At 42.0% G+C, this 20326-nt stretch overlaps 1 protein-coding gene across 7 annotated transcripts in view; it reads left to right on the forward strand.

Moving 5' to 3' along the window:
* Positions 1-20326, forward strand: part of PAG1 (phosphoprotein membrane anchor with glycosphingolipid microdomains 1) — a 188340-nt gene that overhangs the window by 101555 nt on the left and 66459 nt on the right. For 2 of the 7 annotated variants that reach the window (XM_075125091.1, XM_048841040.2), the window contains one exon: positions 7413-7625. The exons of 4 other annotated variants lie outside the window; for them this stretch is intronic. The gene's annotated coding sequence lies outside the window, so the exon portion shown is untranslated. Of the gene's footprint in view, positions 1-3345; positions 6014-7412; positions 7626-20326 lie in introns of those variants that run through there. One more of the 7 variants, XM_048841042.2, reaches the window with a different exon arrangement.

Below are 20326 nucleotides of genomic sequence, written 5' to 3' on the forward strand. Positions count from 1 at the left end.
GGAATAGAATTATGGGAAACTTTGCCTTGTTCAGCAGCAGACACCTTTCCTCTCTTTACCCCTCCGCTGCCATGTTGCAGTCTCAGGGGACAAGTGCATGCTGAGTAGATGGATTGGACAACACTGCTTTACACACACAAGTGCTGGGTTCCAGTCTGCCTTTGTTATAAAGCCAGCTGGAAAGGAAACAGGACTCAGAGGCCCTGTGTACACTGAGAAAATTCATCACGGCAATGTGTTAATGAACACAATACAATTAACACAATGTAAACATAGTTTTGCCTTTAGCGTGGTCAAGGACTGTCATGGTCAGAGGCATGTTAGCTGGTGATAGTTAACTTTAGAGGTATCTTGTGTGCACGAGGTGCAAAGTCATGTTTAATGCCCTGTTAGTCAAAATGTGTGAGCTAACAAGTTCTCTAGCATAATGCATATCACCAGCGCTAGGAGACACTGCTGCATTCTCCTCTGAGGATGAAGGGCTTTGAGGATGTATGGAAGGTAGGGGACATGGCCTTGCAACTATGTAAAGCATAAGGTTCAGTGGGGAAACTCAATTTCATCCCAGCAGGCTTTGAGCATCTGTGCTGAGACCCTGCCTCTTCACACTTCCCTTCATCTTGCCAGTACAGGTCATTTAGAAGTTCCCAAGGAGCAGGGGAATATGAAAACAGCACAGGGAATTAATGCTGCATGTAGCATGTTGTTTCCTTCATAGATTTCTAGTGGGAAATACCCAGAATTGTTGCAGGAGAATGCTGCATAGCGTGGCTGTTCCCTCACTCTGCCCAGAATGGCCTGACACATGTACCCCCAACCGCAGCGCACCTACATGGAGTCACAAAGAAACACGTCTGAATAATGGTGAAACGCAGAGCAAAGAACTCTAGAAAAGAAAGAACGAAGCAGCCATTTGAGAAATGATAGTTGTTGTTTACAATTGTGTGGAGGCTGAGGACACGATGCATCAAGAACCATCCTGTACCTTTTTTATCTTCATAGTGCAGAGTGGCATGGGATTGATGTCCTGTGGGGAATAGAGATGCAGCATATTTGTCAGTGCTGCAAAAGATCCTGAAAATACAATGATATGGCACTGTATACATAATCTAAAAAATGCTTCTTGGTTTTATCGTACAATAAATGCCAAGAAGTGGAAATCCTAAGCCGAGTGTATATCCATTCTTCAGATTCCTTAAGTAGAAAGACATTACATCAGTGGCTGGAGATTACATCAGTGACTCTGTATCTTCTTGCTAACAGAGTTTTAATACCAGAATAGGAAAAAGTGACAGAGGATTTGACTAGACCTTATGGTTCATGAGAAATTAATTAGAGAGATCTTATTTCAAGTTGCAGTGGGGGAGGTTTAGATTGGATATTAGGAAAAACTTTTTCACTAAGAGGGTGGTGAAACACTGGAATGCGTTACCTAGGGAGGTGGTAGAATCTCCTTCCTTAGAGGTTTTTAAGGTCAGGCTTGACAAAGCCCTGGCTGGGATGATTTAACTGGGAATTGGTCCTGCTTTGAGCAGGGGGTTGGACTAGATGACCTTCAGGGGTCCCTTCCAACCCTGATATTCTATGATTCTATGATTCTATTTCTTTAGGCATGCAACTGTATAAATTTCTGACCAAGTAAGCTTTCTCTATTAGAATAACTAAGGAAATTTTAAAAATTTTGCTTTTGTTACTAAAAATGGGAGAACATATGTTGGCACTTGCCTTACCTTCTCCATTCCTTTGTTCTAACTGCTGGAAATTTAGATTTTATATATCAGCCTCAGAGCTGAAAACATGGATCCCTTGGTTAAAACAAATATTGATTTTTGTCATCCTTCTTATTCAGGAAGAAAATACGAAAACAGGAGGGCATGACAAAAGGGAAGGGCTGTTTCCCTTGATAAATGCTTTCAATTAGAGCACTGATTAATCGTGAGACAGCTTAAGAGTGTCATCATCTGCTATTTCTACTGAAACATGGCAGTAGCGGCTTAAAAAGGCTCTTAACAGGGAAAATAAGACCCATCTATGGAAAACAGAGAGAACCAAATACTTTAAGTAGTCAGGAGAAAGATAGCATAAAATGGATTTTCTAAACAGGAAAAATAAAGAGTTTTTTCATAGATGAGAATTGTTTGAAGATCATGAAGACCTAGACTGTTGGTATCCCTGAGAGAGTGAGTGCTAATGAATCAACAGTTTAATTCATTATCTTCTTCTAACTGGTCTCTGAAAAAATAGATAATCCAAACCCTGTATACCTCCAGGCTTGACCCATAAACTGTTATGGGAGGGTGTGGATTAGTTTAAAGAGAAAAAATATTTATTTTCCCCCTTGTAGTGGGTGGCTGTTCAGTCACTTCCGTTAATGTACTCGAGTGTAAAGAACTATTTCTAGCACACAAAAAGCGAGGGGGTGTGAGGCGGCATCAGATAAGTTTGTGCGACGGGGTGAATAACATTGCTCTTATAAAAGAAAACAGGACAATTTGGAGAATAATTTCAGAAGGTGGGGAAAGGAGAAAGATACAAGCAAATGCTTCTCCAGTAATTTAAAGTCTCTGAAACGACAATATAAACTTCATGGAGATGGGGCATTAGATAAAAGGATTTTAGTGAGAGAGGAAGTAGTACTCTTGAGGGGAACAGATTGTGCTGGTGAGCGCGTCTTGTCTTGGTCTTTATTTTAAATATTACTTTAGAATGGGGTCTGTAAATCTAGGGATGTTAACAGTTTGGGTGGGAGAAAAGAGGCTTTTCTGTTTAAGGTAAAGTAGAGGAATAATGCCATTGCCCCAGCTGTTAAAATATTTTTAAGATCAGTTTCAAAATTCTCATTTACGAGAGTGGTACAGTACAGCGCATTACAGTTAGGAGAAAGGGGAAGTTGGCATCTGCCCCATAAACCTAGGTTAAAAAAAAACGTACATAGTACTTCCCCTTCTGATCATGCGGGGGCGGGGGGAGTATGAGGGAGAGAAACTGCTAGCCAGCTAAGTTTCAGAGTAAGGTGCCACAAGTACTCCTTTTCTTTTAGCCAGCTAAGGTAACCCTTTCGTTGTTTGTTTTGGAGAGCCTTTTAGAATACAATTGAAGGGTCACTTCTTGAAGTCCTTACACAGGCAAAACTTCCATTGAGTTTTGCCTGAGTAAGTACCTCATGTTTTGGCCCTATAAAATTAAAGGAAATCTAGTTTAATGCAAAGAGAAATCAAGTTCATCCTAACTCTGCCTCTTTGGTCTTATGCTTTTAAAATGTATTTATTTTACTATAATAAATTAGTTAATACAATATGAGTGTATTATAAATGGGAATTTCTCATATGATCTTATATACAAGACTCATCATCTCCAGGCTCGAGTTTAATATATATCAATGGTACCTGCAAAACAAGCCAGCTGTGAAGAAAAGTGGCTCAGAAGCTTTAAAGTTATGAATGTTTAGATTCAGCAAGTTGAAACTTTTTCTTCTTAGATCAATTCAAGCCTACAGAGTAGTTTAAAATGCCAGGAGACTGATTTATTTCAAACTTGACATGTTTTATAGCTATAATTTAAACACAAAAATCAAGCCAAATCTGAAAACTGCATGTAACATATATTAGAAATGAGTTTGTATTATATATTGTACTAATTGACATAAATTATGGTATACTATATTTTAAGTAATAAGTGCAAAGGAACAATGCTCGAAACTTATCCTAGATTGGGAGTACCTGATTTCCCAACCTTAATATTGTGTAGACACTGTTTGTTTTGCATGAAATTTTCTTTTTGGGTGAGCAGTCCTGGTGTATATTTTAAGACTAAAATTGCCAATGGAGCTTCTAAATTCCACAATCTGAAACCATATGGCTTTATACCATATGCTTCCAGCTGTCCTGGTCTAAGGGCTTGTCTACATTACCACTTAAGTTGATGAAACTTACGTTGTTCAGGTGTGTGAAAAAACCACCCCTCTGAGCAACGTAAGTTACAATGACTTAGATGTGGAGTAATTATGTTGACAGGAGAGCTCTCTCCCATCAACATAGCCCTAAGACTTCCTGAGTTTTCAGTAAGATATACCCGTTACTCTTTATTTGGCAATTCATATATTATAAGATGCAGTTTTAGCATCTCAAACTTATATAACTCATGAGTAAACACTTAACTACTTGATGCTAGATAAATGCATCCTTACTGAGCAGGATTTATACTAATACTGTCTTAATCAATAAGTGATCATGGACATTTACTATCACTAGATTAAATTATTTTCCTAGAAAGAGTTCCTATAAAGAAGCCAATTCCATTTCAGTGTTCCCAATTAAGTACAGTATACTGTAATAATATTTGACATTTATCTAGCACATCTCATCCCAAAGCACTTTATAAATAATATATACTGTATATAACCATTGAACTATAGCAGCCTCTGGAATGCAGAGAAAGAGCCTTCTTGTGCAAAACACTGCTCAATGGTAGGAACCTTTGTACAATGAAACATGGGGAAACCCCATCTATTACAAAATAAACCAATAGGCTCTTGAACATGCAGACAGAGCTTCAATTTTTATGGTCTTGGGTGAAAGTTTTACCACCATAAAGTGCATGAAGCTCCCTCCATTTACCTTAAGGATGAAGGGCTAATCCAATTTACCTAGATTGGCACCTGTAGAGTATTTAAAATCTGATGTTTCCGCCACCGAGCCATCCTTTCCATCTAAGTATAAAAGCTCCATTGATCTCTGTGTACCTTTACTCTTGTTTTATTTGTAACTCTGCTTTTGTTGCTGGAGAAATGCTTCTTCCAAACATCCATTTTGCCCACTCCTTCTCACATGTCCTGGAGAGCCTCCCACCACACTCTGGATTCTGTGGAAGCCAGCAGAGCCGGGGTTATTCTCCCCCTTTGAAGTGCTGTTTGTTCCACCAAGTAGCTGGGCTTCATTAACAATAATCATGCTTCACTTTTTCAAAGCACTGTGCGGAGGTTAATTTAATTTCTCCTCTGAGATAGGTAAGTATTGTCCCCATTTTACAGATGGGTAAATCAAGGCACAGAGATATTACTTAGGTCACCCAGTAATTTCATTGCAAGGCAAGAACACATCCAAATGTCCTGACTCCCACAAGACCATCCTGCCTTCCTGACACCTGCTGGGGAGCAAGGACTTTGTATTTGTTGACCACAACTCACTGTGCAGTACCTCAAATACTTCAGTTGATGTGAAAGAGGCTAGGCCCACATTTTTTAGAGATATTGAGGCATGGCTGCCCTCAGCAGTGCAAAATCTAACTAATTTAGAGTCTGCCTCATTTTCAAAAGGAATTTAGATATTTAGGAGCCTAAAACCCAATGACTACAAATCGGTTAGGTGTTGCAACACTGAGGGCAGCAATGCCTAAATATCTTGAAAAATCTGGATGCTCAACATCCATCAAAATCAACTCCCATTGCATGTTCATTCTAAATAATTATAATTTACTTTAATAATGTAGATTTAATACAACTCTGATTAGCATGGTGGGATATGTATGGTTAATTACTCTCACGTTAAAAATTTATATTTTATATCCATCTGAATTTATCTAGCTTCAACTTCCAGCCATTGGATCATGTTATACCTGTCTCTGCTCTGCTGGATTGAAGAGCCCATTATTAAACATTTGTTCTCCTTGTAGGTACTTACAGGCTGTAATCAAGTCATCCCTTAACCTTCTCTTTGTTAAGCTAAATAGATTTAGCTCCTGGAGTTTATCATTATAAACCATGTTTTCTGATCCTTTCATCATCCTCGTGGCTCTTCAACATCCTTCTTGAATTATGAGCACCAGAACGGGACACAGCATTCCAGCAGTCACACCAATGCCAAATCATCTGCTGTCTACTGTTTACACATCACAGGATCACATTAGCACTTTCGACCACTGCGTCACACTAGGAGCTCATGTTCAGCTGGTTATCTACCGCAACCCCTAGATCTTTTTCAGAGCCACTGCTTCCCAGCAGGGAGTCCTCAATCATGTAAGTATGGTCTCCATTCATTGTTCCCAGATGTATACATTTACATTTAGCTGTAGTAAAACACACCTTATTTGCTTGCGTCCAGTTTACCAACCTATCCAGATCACTCTGAATCAATGACCTGTCCTCTTCATTATTTACCACTTCCCCAGTTTTTGTGTCAACTGCTAACTATATCAGTGAGGATTTTGTGTTTTCTTCCAGGTTATTGATAAAAATGTTAATTAGTATAGGGCCAAGAACCAATCCTTGCAGGACCCCAATAGAAAATACACCCACTAGACGGTGATTCTGCATTTACAGTTTCATTCTGAAACCAGTTTTTAATCCATCTAATGTATGCCATGTTAATGTTATATTGTTTTAGAATTTTTAATCAAAATGCCATGCAGTACCAAATCAAGTGCCTTACAGAAGTCAAAGTATATTATGCCAGCACTATTGCATCTATTAACCAAACCTTTAATTTCATTGAAAAAAAAATCAATTTAGTTTGACAGGATCTATTTTCCATATATGCCCATGTTGATTGGCATTAATTACATTACCCTCCTTTAATTCATTATTAATCGAGTCCCATATCAGATGCTTCATTATCTTGCCCGGGATTGACATCAGACTGTAATTACCCAGGTCATCTGTTTACCATTTTTAAATATTGTCACATTAGTTTTCTTCTAGTCTTTTGGCACTTCCCCAGTGCATGAAGACTTATTGAAAATCAACATTAACCGTCCAGCAAGTTCTTCAGTGAACTATTTTAAAACTCTTGGATGTAGTTTATCCAAACCTACCGATTTAAAAATGTCTAACTTTAGAAGCTGCTGTTTAACATCCTCCTGAGATACTAGTGGAGTAGAGAGAGAGATCATTTGATAGCACTACATCATCTTTTTTTTTCTGAAGTACAGAATGCAAATATTTATTGAACATTTGTGCCTTTTTTGCATTAATATTGATAATTCAACCATTTCCATCTAATAATGATAAGGATTCTTTTTGTTCCTCATTGTGACATTACACTCCATATTCTTTATGGAAATATGCTTATGATATGGATATAACATAACTGAGATGTACTTCATGCATCATGACTCATGTAAGGTATCATTGGAAAGGTTATGATTTACTGATTGTGTTTATCCAATTTGTATGAATGTATCATTTTCGTTCAATTTTGTATAATTTTTGTATCAATATTGACCATGTCTCTGTGTTTCAAATGTGCTACATTGGATGAGGCCAAACAATGTGAGTGGCTTATTGAAGAAATGCACACAGGCATAAGGATTACCCCAGGAACTGTGTGCAATAGAAACCTCTCAGAGATAGCTCTACATAATGGGAACTGTTTGACTCAGGTCAGATAGCTCTATACAATTGTAACTTTTTGACCCAGGTCACAGCCAAAAAGCTCCAGGGAGTGGGGGAAAGATATAAAAGAAGGACAAAGACAACATGAGGGGTCCTCACTCTCCCTACAACAACACACCTGAGGAACAACAACGGAACTGTGGTCCCAGGCTGGAAAGATTTTTAGGCTGTGTAAGAAAACTGGGAAAGCCAAGGCAACTTGTGCCTTAAGAATCTGCCAACCTGTGTATCACTCAGGGTGAGAATTTGCTAATTTGTATCCTACCTATCTAGTGTGTTAAGCTCAGTTTGCAGCTTGTGTTCTGTTTGTTTGGACATTGATCCATAAGCACTTGAGATCATTTTCTTCTGACAGGTTTCAGAGTAACAGCCGTGTTAGTCTTGATTATCATACACATTGTAAAGAGAGTGGTCACTTTGGATGGGCTATTACCAGCAAGAGAGTGAGTTTGTGTGGGGGGGGGCGGAGGGTGAGAAAACCTGGATTTGTGCTGGAAATGGCCCAACTTGATTATCATACACATTGTAAGGAGAATGATCACTTTAGATAAGCTATTACCAGCAAGAGAGTGGGGTGGGAGGAGGTATTGTTTCATGGTCTCTGTGTATATAATGTCTTCTGCAGTTTCCACAGTATGCATCTGATGAAGTGAGCTGTAGCTCATGAAAGCTTATGCTCAAATAAATTGGTTATTTTCTTCTGAGTTACCAGTGACTTGGAAACAGGTAAAGCCATTTTTGACAGACTGCCACTGCCCCTGCTCTTTTGCCCGCTCAGTCCTTCCTAAATAGATTATAACCAGTGACTTTAACATTCCAGTTATGGGAATCATCCCACCATGTTTCAGCAGTACCAACTAGATCAAATTCATGCTCATAAATGAGCAATTCCAATTCCTCATGTTTGTTACCCAGACTCTTAGCAGTGGTGTATAGGCAATTAAAGAATATCTTCTCTTCATGTCCCTTGATTCCTTGATTAATTTAGTTCTCATGTTAAGGAAACATCTCAGTTTTGTGCTGAGTACTCATATCTTCCCCAAATCAAGATTTTGAGAACAAAATTAATCAAGGAACCAAAGGATAAGAAGAGAAGAAATTCACTATAAAGATGCTGACTAATGCATAAAAAACATTTCAAGATCAATTTTTAGTTGAACCTCAATTGAGATGAACTTCTGACCTATTGCAGATGCTGTACATAGCAAAGCAAATATAACAAAAACCTATTTCAGTAGCCTCTGTCCAGATCGAAGTGTAAGTGGTCTTCTAAGTAGTCCAAGCTCAAGAAGGCAGTTTATGCTGGGCTACCAATAGGGTGACCACCCATCCTGAAATGCAGAATTCAAGTCATGGTCCCGGGCTGAATGACTCCGGGACAAATGCTGTCCGAGATTCCCTATGGTGCCGCTTCGCACCTGCCCAAGAGTCAGGGGTGGTGCCAGCCTCTTCCCACTGGGGGTACAGGCTGAGGTGGGCCTTAGCTCCCACTCACCGTAATGCCCCTGCTCCTCCTCTTCCCCTGAGGCCCTGACCCCTGGCCATGCTAGAATCTGTAGCCAGGCCCTGGTAAGAACCACCCAGGGAACCCCAGACCCTCCAGCTTCCCTGGGGGGTGGGGACACAGGCCTCGGGCTGCTTTCAGGCACCCTGACTCACCTCCCCATCCAGGGTAAGTGGAAGGTCTAGGGCTCCCCACAGCAGCCCAGGCTCCCTGGGCGGTTCTTACCATGGCCTGGCTCTGGCTTCTGGCCTGACCAGGGGTGGGGCCTCAAGCGAACAGGAGGGCCAGGGGTGGAGCCATAGAGGGGGCGGGACTCCTGCATGTGTCCTGGTTTTGCCTTTTGAAAAGGTGGTCACCCTACTATCCAATGGGCTGATAAACTCAGAGGAAAGGTTAACTAGGCCAAAGATATGGGAGTGGTGGTGGGGAATTGAGCTTCTCAGCATGAAGCACTAAAATGTGTACACCATAAATAGTGAGGGCTTGATCTAAAGCCTAGTGATGTCAGCTGGAGTCTTTCCACTGGCTTCAGTGACCTTTGTGTGAGGCCCTCAGCTCTCTGTAGTGTCTCTCTCTGTGACAGTAAAGCTGAGTCGAGTGTTCGAGTTCTGTGGGGAAACAGCTCATTTGTATGAGTTCCTCACCTCTAGATTGCTATGCTGGGTCTGGCCCTTCAACAAGTAGAGTGGATAGGGTTACACAGCCTTTTTCAGTTGCTACAACCCTTAACAGCAGGTCTACACTAGAAATCTTTATTAGTATAGTAATGGCAACCCCCTAAAGTAGAGACAGTTCTACTAGCAAAAGAATCCTCTAGTTTATTTATTTATTTATTTGGAGGGGGTGGGGGTGGAACTGGGTTAAGCAAGAGGTGCAAAAGCACTCTTTTACAGGTATAAGCAGCTACACTAGGAGGGCTTACTGGTATAGTTAAATCTGAACCTTTCTAATGTACAAAAGGCCTAATTCAAATACAAGGCTCCATGTTGAGGAGAGGACCAGCTCTTTCCATTTCCCTTATGGAAAAGGCTTGTTGAATTTAACAGAAACAAATTAATCTACTCTAAAATAATGCAATTCCTGCTGTAGAATTCTGTAGGTTGCTTACAAATTCTAAGGGAAAGGCATAGTCCTTTATTAAATCCTATACAAATTTTCAGATGGAAGGAAAAAAACCTTCTATCTGATTGCAGCTTGGAAAGTTGTGTTCCCATCAGCACTGGTGTGATCCTTGTAAGAGTGGCTTTCTATTCCCTGCCATTATCCCAGCTGAGCATGGATGCCAGTAGTTGTGGAAGTAAATTGGGGCTCTACTTAATCTGTGTTTGTAAACAGGAGCAACATTTCTGTTTTAATGCTAATGTTCTACAAATGGATAACAGAAATGCAGTATAACTAGGGATACCGTGGATAGTAATTCAGTTTATAGCAGACTAAAAGAATCTTCAGTTTTAGTGTATTGTTCGTTATTTATCTTTGTCTGGTTTAGTACAATTGATTCCATTTAGTAGCATTTCTGAGACATTGCTGAGAAACCCCATTTAAGTGAACATAATACTCCATGTTTTGATTAGCACTCCGTGCCACTTGTGTAACATTAAAGGTTTTTTAAAAATCTATATTGTATTATAGTCATGAGCACTCTGCCAGATACCAGCTTCTCCCCCAAAAGGTCTAACAACCATTGCTTAAAAAATCTCTTGGACATTTTCAGTACCTTTGATGTGGATTGCGATATGTTTGAGTTTAAATATCTCTCTGAAGTCGCAGAGTCTGCTCATTGGTAATACCTCCAGGAAACCTGATTTTTGTTAAGATTTGTAGTCAAAAGCAATAGAGTGTTATGGGTTAATTTATGTAAAAGCTACTTTATTGGAGCTATTTATGCATTTTATTATGTACCATTTTTGTGGTGAGGCGTTCCAGACATTCTAAGTGTGTGTGTGTATATATGCTCTTACTCAAACATCCTGCCTATAGGTGAATCCAAAAGAATTTGCACCTCTCCCACATCAGTCATCTGACCAATCCAGTCCAAGACTAGATGCTGGTGATTTTCCTCATCCTGTTCAGGACTGTGATTTTACACATAATGCAAGGACAAATCCTCACCAGCCCCTCTTTCCAGCACCTGCATGTGTTCCGAGGGTGAACAGATGCTATTACATAGCAATGTGTCTACAGGGTGTACAACTATTTTGGGCCAGATTATTATCTCTGTGTGAGCAGGTGCATTTCCCAACCTGTCCTACAAACAGTCCACATAACATGTAAAATCCAATTTCCTCCTTCCTGGATTTTGGCTTCATTAACAAAGAAATAGAAGAACAAAGATCAGCTCAAACCTTCTCCCCAGGCTTAGCTGCTTTTCAGGTCTGCTCAGCGTACACCCTCGATGTCTCTTCAGAGACCTACTCCTACTCTTATATCCAAAAGAGCCACCTGCCTCCAACTGCAGAACCCATTTAACCCTTTTGCACTTTCTAACCGCTATACCAGTGTAACTAACTACATTGGAGCTGCTCCAGGTATACACCAGTGTAACAAAGCAGAATCTAGCCTATGGTCTGCATCCACTCCTCCTAAAGACAAAGAGCATCACTGTCTCAGCATCCACTGCCTCAAGATGTGAGTGCGCTAAGATTATACTCAGTCTTGGTTTCCCCTGAGCTCCTAGTCAAAGCCGCCAACCAGTCTATCCATTTATTTTCATGAAAAATATATCTCTGGTAGAAATAAATCCCCATTTTTTACTAAAATCTTTTAAAGAAAAATTATCAGAAAGGAGAGTGTGGCCGTAGAGGCTGTGGCAGTTGACATTGCTGTCTCCCAATAGTCTGGAGCAATCTGGATGCAGAGTTCAAAAAATGCTGGTGTCTTCAGCAAGTATCTATATTAGGATTTATTGATAAATCTTGCCCATTGGTGCAGCTCTGTTGTTGGCAGCAATGGTGAGAGCACAACTGCAGATGAGGCAGCCACAGCCACCGCATATTTGTCACCTCCTAACCCTGCTCAGGCAAATAAACAATGCAATGGTTAAAATGCCAGCACTCCCACCCTTGCTGCCGACACCAGCTGTACTGGTCTTATCAGTAGTGGGAAGCTTAATGCCCAGAACCCCTAGTGCAAAAAAGGCTTTGGAAGTACAGTAGTTGTAGCTAGAGAGTGAACATGGACTGGATTAGTGATGGATGTAGTGTGTTAGTAAAGTATGCAGTCACTGTGCTAACTTGATTCTTTGAAAAAAAAATTACTGTGATCGAGTTAAGTCAGTGCAGTTAAACTAAAGGGCATAATATGCTGATTGGGTACTAAGAGACACAACAGAGAGTACCAGACCTTGAGGAAATATTGTTTCAATAAAGCCCTGTTAAGAAAACAGATGCAGCTTCATTCCTGATAAGTCTCAAACCCTGAGAATTTATTCTCATTTTATCTTCTTATTAATTAGGTATGACATCACAACTGTGCATGATGCTTTACAAAACTAAAAACACACAGGGATTGCAGTCTACATTAGACGCAGAACAACACATGGCTTCAACAAAGAAGAGCTACCTCCCACCCAAAAAATGTGATTCCTGTTGTTATGTTGTGTTCACTGAATTTGTAACTTGTATGTTGTAAGCTATTAATTATTAACTTTGGGAACGACTACTATGTCACCACTGTTCTACAATAATTAACAGCAAAGCTTTGGAACAAAGCCATCTTTGGTGTTTACTATTTTAAACCAGCAAACTAAGACACTAATGACTAATCCTTCCTTTCCAAAGGCCAATTCAATTAAAGGACTGGATTTAAGGGAAGCAATACTACTTAATGATACCCCGATCTTTCCACATGTTACTGTTTGTAAGAATCTTTCACCATATGTGGTTGGTTGACTGTTTTAAGACATTTCTTATGGGTTAATGACACTAAAGGTTGGTTTCATTGTTTGTAATAAATGATGGACTGTTGACACTAAAGCTCTACTTCAACTTACACATTTCTGTCGCCCTTCATTGTGGATGCTTAATGGCTGTCTAGACAGCATTTTAACAACATCTTTAAACAAATGAAGGGCGCCTAGTCCTGTTTCTAGTGCAGCTGGTAGGGTTATTTGTGTGTGTTTATTGGGGTTGGTTTTATTGTTTTTGTTTGTTCGTTGTGTGTATGGGGGGGGGTAGTTTTGTAAATGGAGAATAGCTTTACTACAATAGAACTGTGATTGTCTGTAGGTTTTGAGGAACACCCGAAACCTTCAGATAAACAAACAGCTCTGTAGGCTTTGAAGTCAGGGCTTGGGGTTTACGTCACATGGAGCGCCAGCATTAAAGCCTTCTGTGTGGCTTTCCCAAACACAGGCAGTGAACTGGTTTCCCCAAGAGTATGGCTGGGGAGGACTTCACTACATAAATCTTTGTGCACTGAAATCTGACTTCAGGCCTAGAGTCTTATGAAGATGTAAGTCTTTAGGTTGAAGTCAGATATCCCCACATACTGTTATGCATTGAAGTCAAACCTTGGGCAACATATCTGACCTTTGGATAACTGAGAGGTTCAGTTAATGAATGAGGTTTTGGATAACAGAGGTTTGACTGCATTCACCAAAAAACATAAAATCATAGAATCGTAGGACTGGAAGGGACCTGGAGAGGTCTTCTAGTCCAATCTCCTGCACTTAAGGCAGGAATAAATATTATCTAGACCATCCCTGACAGGTGTTTGTCAAACATGCTCTTAGAAATCTGCAATGATGGAGATTCCACAACCTCCCTAGGCAGTTTATTCCAGTGCTGAGCCACCCTCACAGTGAAGAAGTTTTTCTTAATGTCCAACCTAAACTGCCTTTGCTGCAGTTTAAGCCCATAGCGTCTTATCCTGTCCTCAGAGATTAAAGAGAACAATTTTTCTCCCTCCTCCATAAAATGCAACAACCTTTTATGTACTTGAAAACTGTTGTCATGTCCCCCCTCAGTCTTCTCTTCTCAGACTAAACAAACCCAGTTTTTTTCTCAATCTTCCCTCATAGGTCATGTTTTCTAGAACTTTAATCATTTTTGTTGCTCTTCTCTGGACTTTCTCCAATTTGTCCACATCTTTCCTGAAATGTGGCACCCAGAACGGGACACAGTACTCCAGTTGACGCCTAATCAGTGCAGAGTACAGCAGAAGAATTACTTCTTTTGTCTTCCTTACACTTCTGCTAATACATCCCAAAATGATGTTTGCTTTTTTTTTTGCAACAGTGTTACACTGTTCACTCATGTTTAGTTTGTGATCCACTATGACTCCCAGCTCCCTTTCCGCAGTACTCCTTCCTAGGCAGTCATTTCCCATTTTGTATGTGTTCCTTCCTGCGTGGAGTACTTTTCATTTGTCCTTATGGAATTTCATCCAGCAGTAACTCCTCACTTAACATCTTCCCAGTTAACGTTGTTTCCTTGTTACATTGCTGATCAATTAGGGAACATGCTCATTTAAAGTTGCGCAATGCTCCCTTATAAGGGTGTTTGGCAGCCGCCTGCTTGGTCCACTGCTTGCAGAAAGAGCAACCCGTTGCAGCTAGCTGGTGGGGGCTTGGCACCAGGGTGGACTGGCAGCCCCCCTATCAACTCCCCTCTCCCCTAAGTTCCCTGTGCAGCAGCCTCCCAGCAGGCTATCAGTTGCCTGCAGTTCAGCTGTCCCTCCCCCCACTGCCAGGTGCTGCTCCTGCCCTCTGCCTTGGAGCTGCTCCCGGGAAGAAGATGGGTGCTAATATCAGGGTATCCATCTCCCCTGGCTCCTGCCCGCCTCCCCCTTCCCCCCCACTCCTGTACCCCATCTCCACAGAGCAGGGTGGACACGACAGGGCTAAGGATGGAGGGAGCTTGCTGGCAGCAACTGCTGTCTCAACTTGCTGATCTACTTAAAAAGTCAGTGTACTTAGAGTGGGGTCAGCGTACTTAATGGGGCAATGCGCATCTCTCTCACACACACACAGTGTGTGTGTGCTGTCTCCCAGGGTGGAGTTGATTTAAATCACTAGTCAGGAAGACTTGATTTAACCATGGATTTCTACATAAAAGTGCATTCTTGTTGGTTGTTATAACCTTAATACAGGGGCGGGCAAACTTTTTGACCTGAGGGCCGCATCAGGTTTCTGAAATTGTATGGAGGGCCGGTTAGGGGAGGCTGTGCCTCCTCCAACAGCCAGGCATGGCCTGGCCCCCGACCCCTATCCGACACCCCTGCTTCTCGCCCCCTGACAGCTCCCCTGGGACTCCTGTCCCATCCAAACCCCCTGTTCCCTGTTGGCCCCCAGGGACCCCTGCCCCATCCACCCCACCTGCTCTCGGTCGCCGGACCGCTCCCGGACCCTCCACCCCTAATTGCCCCCTGCTGCCCCATCCAACCCCACCCCTCTCCTTCCTGATTGCCTCCGGGGACCCCTGCCCCATCCACCCCCTGCTGCTCCCTGTCCCCTGACCGCCTCCCACCGCCCCATTGAACCCCTCCTCTCCTTTTTGACTGCCCCCCCGGACCCCTGCCCCCATTCAACCCCCCTGTTCCCCACCATCTGACCGCTCTGACCCCTATCAACACCCCTGACCACCCCCCAAACTCCCCTGCCCTCTATCCAAACCCCTCTCCCCTGCTCCCTGCCGCCTTACCGCGCTGCCTGGAGCACTGGTGGCTGGCAGCGCAGCTGCACAAGGACAAGCAGCAGCACTGTGCAGCACAGACCACTGGGTCAGGTCGGGCTCTGCAACCCTGCCGCCCAGAGCATTGCACTGCATGGGCGTGTGGCTGCAGGGGAGGGAGGACAGCAGGGGAGAGACTGGTGGCTAGCCTTCTGGGCCAGGAGCTCAGGGGCCGGGCACGACGGTCCTGCGGGCCGTAGTTTGCCCACCTCTGCCTTAATACATATTCTTCACAACTCAGAGATAGATGTAGGTTTCATTTTTAGAAGGTACACAGTATACATTTTTAGGTGATTAATTTTGAAAACTTTTCCGATTAGGTTTACAGCTATATCAGAAAATGAATGATTGTTTGGTTATTTCATTTACCAAAGATAATTGAAGCAGATATTTCTGAAGTCATTCGGAGGTGAACTATCTCCAGTTCAACAGCTTAATCATTAATATTTGGAGGATTTTCTTGCCATGCTGTATTAGGAGGAGAACATCACCCGGCAGACATTTAAATTGTTTTATTTAACTAAAACAACAAAGTTACGTATTTTTTTCTTCAACAGCAAACATATAATATTTTAACAAAACAAGCATATGAATTTTTGAATTTAGTTAAACATTAAACTTTTTTAAAATCAGGTTTGTTTTTGTTTAAATTGTTTTTAACTAAAATAGTTAAATGAAATATTTAAAAAAAAATTAATCAATTATGTCATCCAGGACAACATGAGAAACTTAAAATATTGGTTTCTGCAGCTAACTCAGCTGTCTTCACCTTCGTTTTCCTGTTCGTTCATAATCTGGAAAAGAAAAACAAGCTTTCCTTGTTCCCAAATAATTTCTCAATTTGGAATTAATTAGTCCAAAAGAAGAAAATATTATTTCTACACTGGCAGAAGAAGCTACTGCTGTTAAAAATGAGATGATCACTTCAACAGTCTCTGAATCCAAGTGCTTAAGTGACTTCCACCTGTTCACTGGTGTGACTTTCATTAAAACATCATCAGCAAACATATATTTCTTGAATGGTTCTTATTCCCAAACTGCGTCTCTTTTACGGCCTGCTGCCATTATGGGTTTTCCCTTCTAGTGAGAGGATGGTATGGTAGATCTCAAATCAATGAAGGCTACACTCGAATGACCTCAAGACTTCTGGAATATACTGCTCAAACAGTTTCATTTTTGTTTCTACTGCCTGTCCCTCTCTTCTCACATTTATCTCCAGACTTATTCTCCTTGTCCAGATCTATTCCACCCCCAACAATCTTCTATTCTTTGAACTTTTTGAAACTTTGTAATTTTAGAGAGAGGTAAGGGACTGACTGTGTATACACAAACTTGCAGAGGGACAATAGAGTTGAGGTGTATATATTGTCTTTTGTCTGGCGAACAAAATTTCCCTGGAACCTAATCCCCCCCATTTCTATTAACTCTTATGGGGAAATTGGATTCACTTAACATCGTTTCGCTTAAAGTAGCATTTTTCAGGAACATAACTACAACGTTAAGTGGGGTATTTACTTCAGACCATTTCTCCAGTTTGTCCAGATCATTTTGAATTTTAATTCTACCCTCCAAAGCACTTGCAACTCTTCCCAGCTTGGTATAGTCCACAAACTTTATACGTGTACTCTCAGTGCTATTATCTAAATCACTGATGAATATATTGAACAGAACTGGACCCAGAACTGATCCCTGCAGACCCTCTTGATATGCCCTTCCAGCTTGACTGAACCACTGATAACTACTCTCTGGGCAGTATCAAAAGCCTTACTAAAGTCAAGATATACCACATCTACCACTTCTCCCCTATCCACAAGGCTTGTTACCCTGTCAAAGAAAGCTGTTAGGTTGGTTTGACATGGTTTGTTCTTGACAAATCCATGTTGACTGTCACTTATCACCTTATTATCTTCTAGGTGTCTGCAATATTATCACCTTATTATTTTCAAGGTGTCTCCAACCTCACTCGCTCATTTTCACCGGGCTGGGGCAGTGGGTTGGGTGTGGGAGAGAATGTGGGCTCTGTCCTGGGGGTGCAGGCTCCAGGGTGGGGGCAGAAATGAGGAGTTCAAAGTGCAGGAGCGGACTTCGGGCTGGGGTGGGGAGCCAAGGGGTTCGGAATATGGGAGAGGGCTCCGGGCTGAAGGCAGGAGGTTGGAGTGTGTGGGGGGGTACGGGCTCTGGGGGTTGGGACATGGGGGAGAGGGCTCCAGCTGGGGGTGTGGTCTCTGGGGTGGGGCTGGGGATAAGGGGTTTGGGGTGCGGGGGGGGCTCCGGGCTGGGACCAAGGGGTTCAGCCGGTAGGAGGGGGATCAGGGCTGGGGCAGGGGGTTGGGGTGCAGGAGGGGGTCGGGGTGCAGGCTCTGGGCAGCATTTACCTCCAGCAGCTTCCGGAGGCAGCTGCATGTCCTCTGGCTCCTAGGTGGCGGCGTGGCCAGGCGGCTCTGCGTGCTGGCCAATGGGACCTGCAGAACTGGCGCTTGGGACAAGGGCAGGTGCAGAGCCCCCTGTTTGCCCCTACACGTAGGAGCCGGACGGGGGAATGCCACTGCTTCTGGGAGCCACAGGAGGCAGGGAGCCTGCCCTAGCCCCGCTGTGCTGCCAATCAGACTTTTAATGGCCCAATCAGTGGTGCTGATTGGAGCCACCATTGTCCCTTTTTGTTGGGTCAAAAACCAGACACCTGGCAAACCTAATCGAATGTCCCCTTGTTCTTGCGTTGTGAGAAAGGGTCTATAGAATTTCCTGACCTACCTTCTGGTCTCCTTTTGTAAAGATCTGTGAGATCTATAGATCAAAAGCACCATGTAAGAGCTAGGTATTTTATTACAGCTATTACAGTGTATTATTTTATTATGTCCCTTCTTATTTGTCTCCTTTTGAACAGGGAAATAGTCACAGTCATTACAAGTTGATTCATATGAGAGGGTTTTTTCCATGCCCCTAAGTCATTGTGATCTGTCCCTGTACCCCTCATTTTCTGCTATATCCTTTCTAAGATTAGGTGACTAGAATAGAACAGAGTTTTCCAGGTCTGGGCATACGATTAATCTGTATAATGGCACTAATATTTTCTGTAAATTTCTCTTCCCCACCCTTAAACATCCTAATATGTTGTTGGCTTGTTGACCACTGCTGTGCATTGAGTGGAGACATTCATTCAGCTGTTCACTGCTGCTCAGTTCTTTTCCATAATACAGTAAATTTAGAAGCCAGTAGGATTATAAGCAGTTCAAATTATTCTCTCCAATGTGCATTGCTCTGCCTTTGTTCATACTGAATCTCATCTGCCGTTGTGATGTCCCATTCATCTGGCTTGCTTAGGCCCCTGTAAATTCCTTACAATCTTCTGTAGTCGTAACTAGCCAACATAATTTGTGCCCTATGCAAAGTACATCAGCTTATTGCTCTTCCTTTTCCAAATCACTAATATATTAAATACTACCAGCCCCAGAACTGTGGTAACTCCATTGTTAATCTTTTGTCATTTGAAAATTGACTATTTATTTTCCTACTCTTTGTAAACTGCCTTTGCCAGATCCATGAGAGTACGAAAAGAAAGAAATTTTAAAAATATAATTAAGAAAAAATAAACTAGAAAAAGTCATCAGTGATATTTGATATCTCTAGTAATGATTTTATGTGTTCACACAAGTCTCTTCCATCACACAGTAGTCACAACAATGAACAATTTTGAAAAATGTTATAGTAAAAATGTTAGAGTAGGTGAGTGCAGTAGAGTAATAGAGGCATAAAGGGAGGGGCCATGATTAAGCACTAGCAGCATAGGAGAGTTATGGTTTGAGTGTTGTTTATAAAAGGTATACGGAATCACTGAGCTAGAGGAAGACTGGTAGACCATTCCAGATAGCTGCAGTGGAATGGTAGCGAAGGTTTGACCTTTAATTAGGGTTGCCAACTTTCTAATGGCACAAAACCAAACGCCCCTGCCCTGCCCTCAGGCCCTGCCCCCGCTCACTCCTTCCCCCCTCCCTCCGTTACTCACTCTCCCGCACCCTTACTCACTTTCACTGGACTGGGGATACAGAAGGAGATGGTGGGAGGGATGAGTGTAGGCAGAATTGGCAGCTGAGTTGAATGAAGTTTATACAGAGAGATGAAATTACAAAGTTAGATTGGTCCTGGTTATGAAGGACCTTGAAGACAAGGGTAACTATTTTTGTAGAGCATATGAATGGAGTGTGTGATGTGATTATATTTGTCTGTGTAGGTGAGAGAGTATGATATACCAGTCACCTACCGTGTAAATATATATGTATATTATTTGCCACATTTAAATGTATAAAGCTTTCAAATTTACTGACATCTGCTCCTTTCCAACCATCATGCAGCTGTTCTTCCTTTAATGTGATCCACTTTGCCTCTGCCTCCTGTCCCTGGAGAACCGTTGCACTGTATCTGATTCAGTATTTCATCAAATTTCAGTACTCTCTTTCAAATCTCTGTGCAGGACCCACTTGTGTGGTGTTGCCTACAAAAAAAACCTGACTGGTCAGAAACAAAAAAAAATAGAAATGTTTTGTAACAAACAAGTTAGGTACACTTTGGCCTGTTTAGTTATGTGATGTTGTTACTGATACACTTGGCCTCCCTTCTCATACCCCTCTGTTGTTTGTCACTGTCACTTGTCAGATCTTACCTTTAATTTGTTTGTAAACTCTTCATAGCTGGGCCAGGGTATTTCTATTTGTTTGTACAATGCCTAGCACACTGGGAGGTCTGGGAGCTATGCAAATGCAGATAAGA

Source organism: Caretta caretta, chromosome 2 (assembly GCF_965140235.1).
Source record: "Caretta caretta isolate rCarCar2 chromosome 2, rCarCar1.hap1, whole genome shotgun sequence".
Classification (NCBI taxonomy): Eukaryota; Metazoa; Chordata; order Testudines; family Cheloniidae; genus Caretta; species Caretta caretta.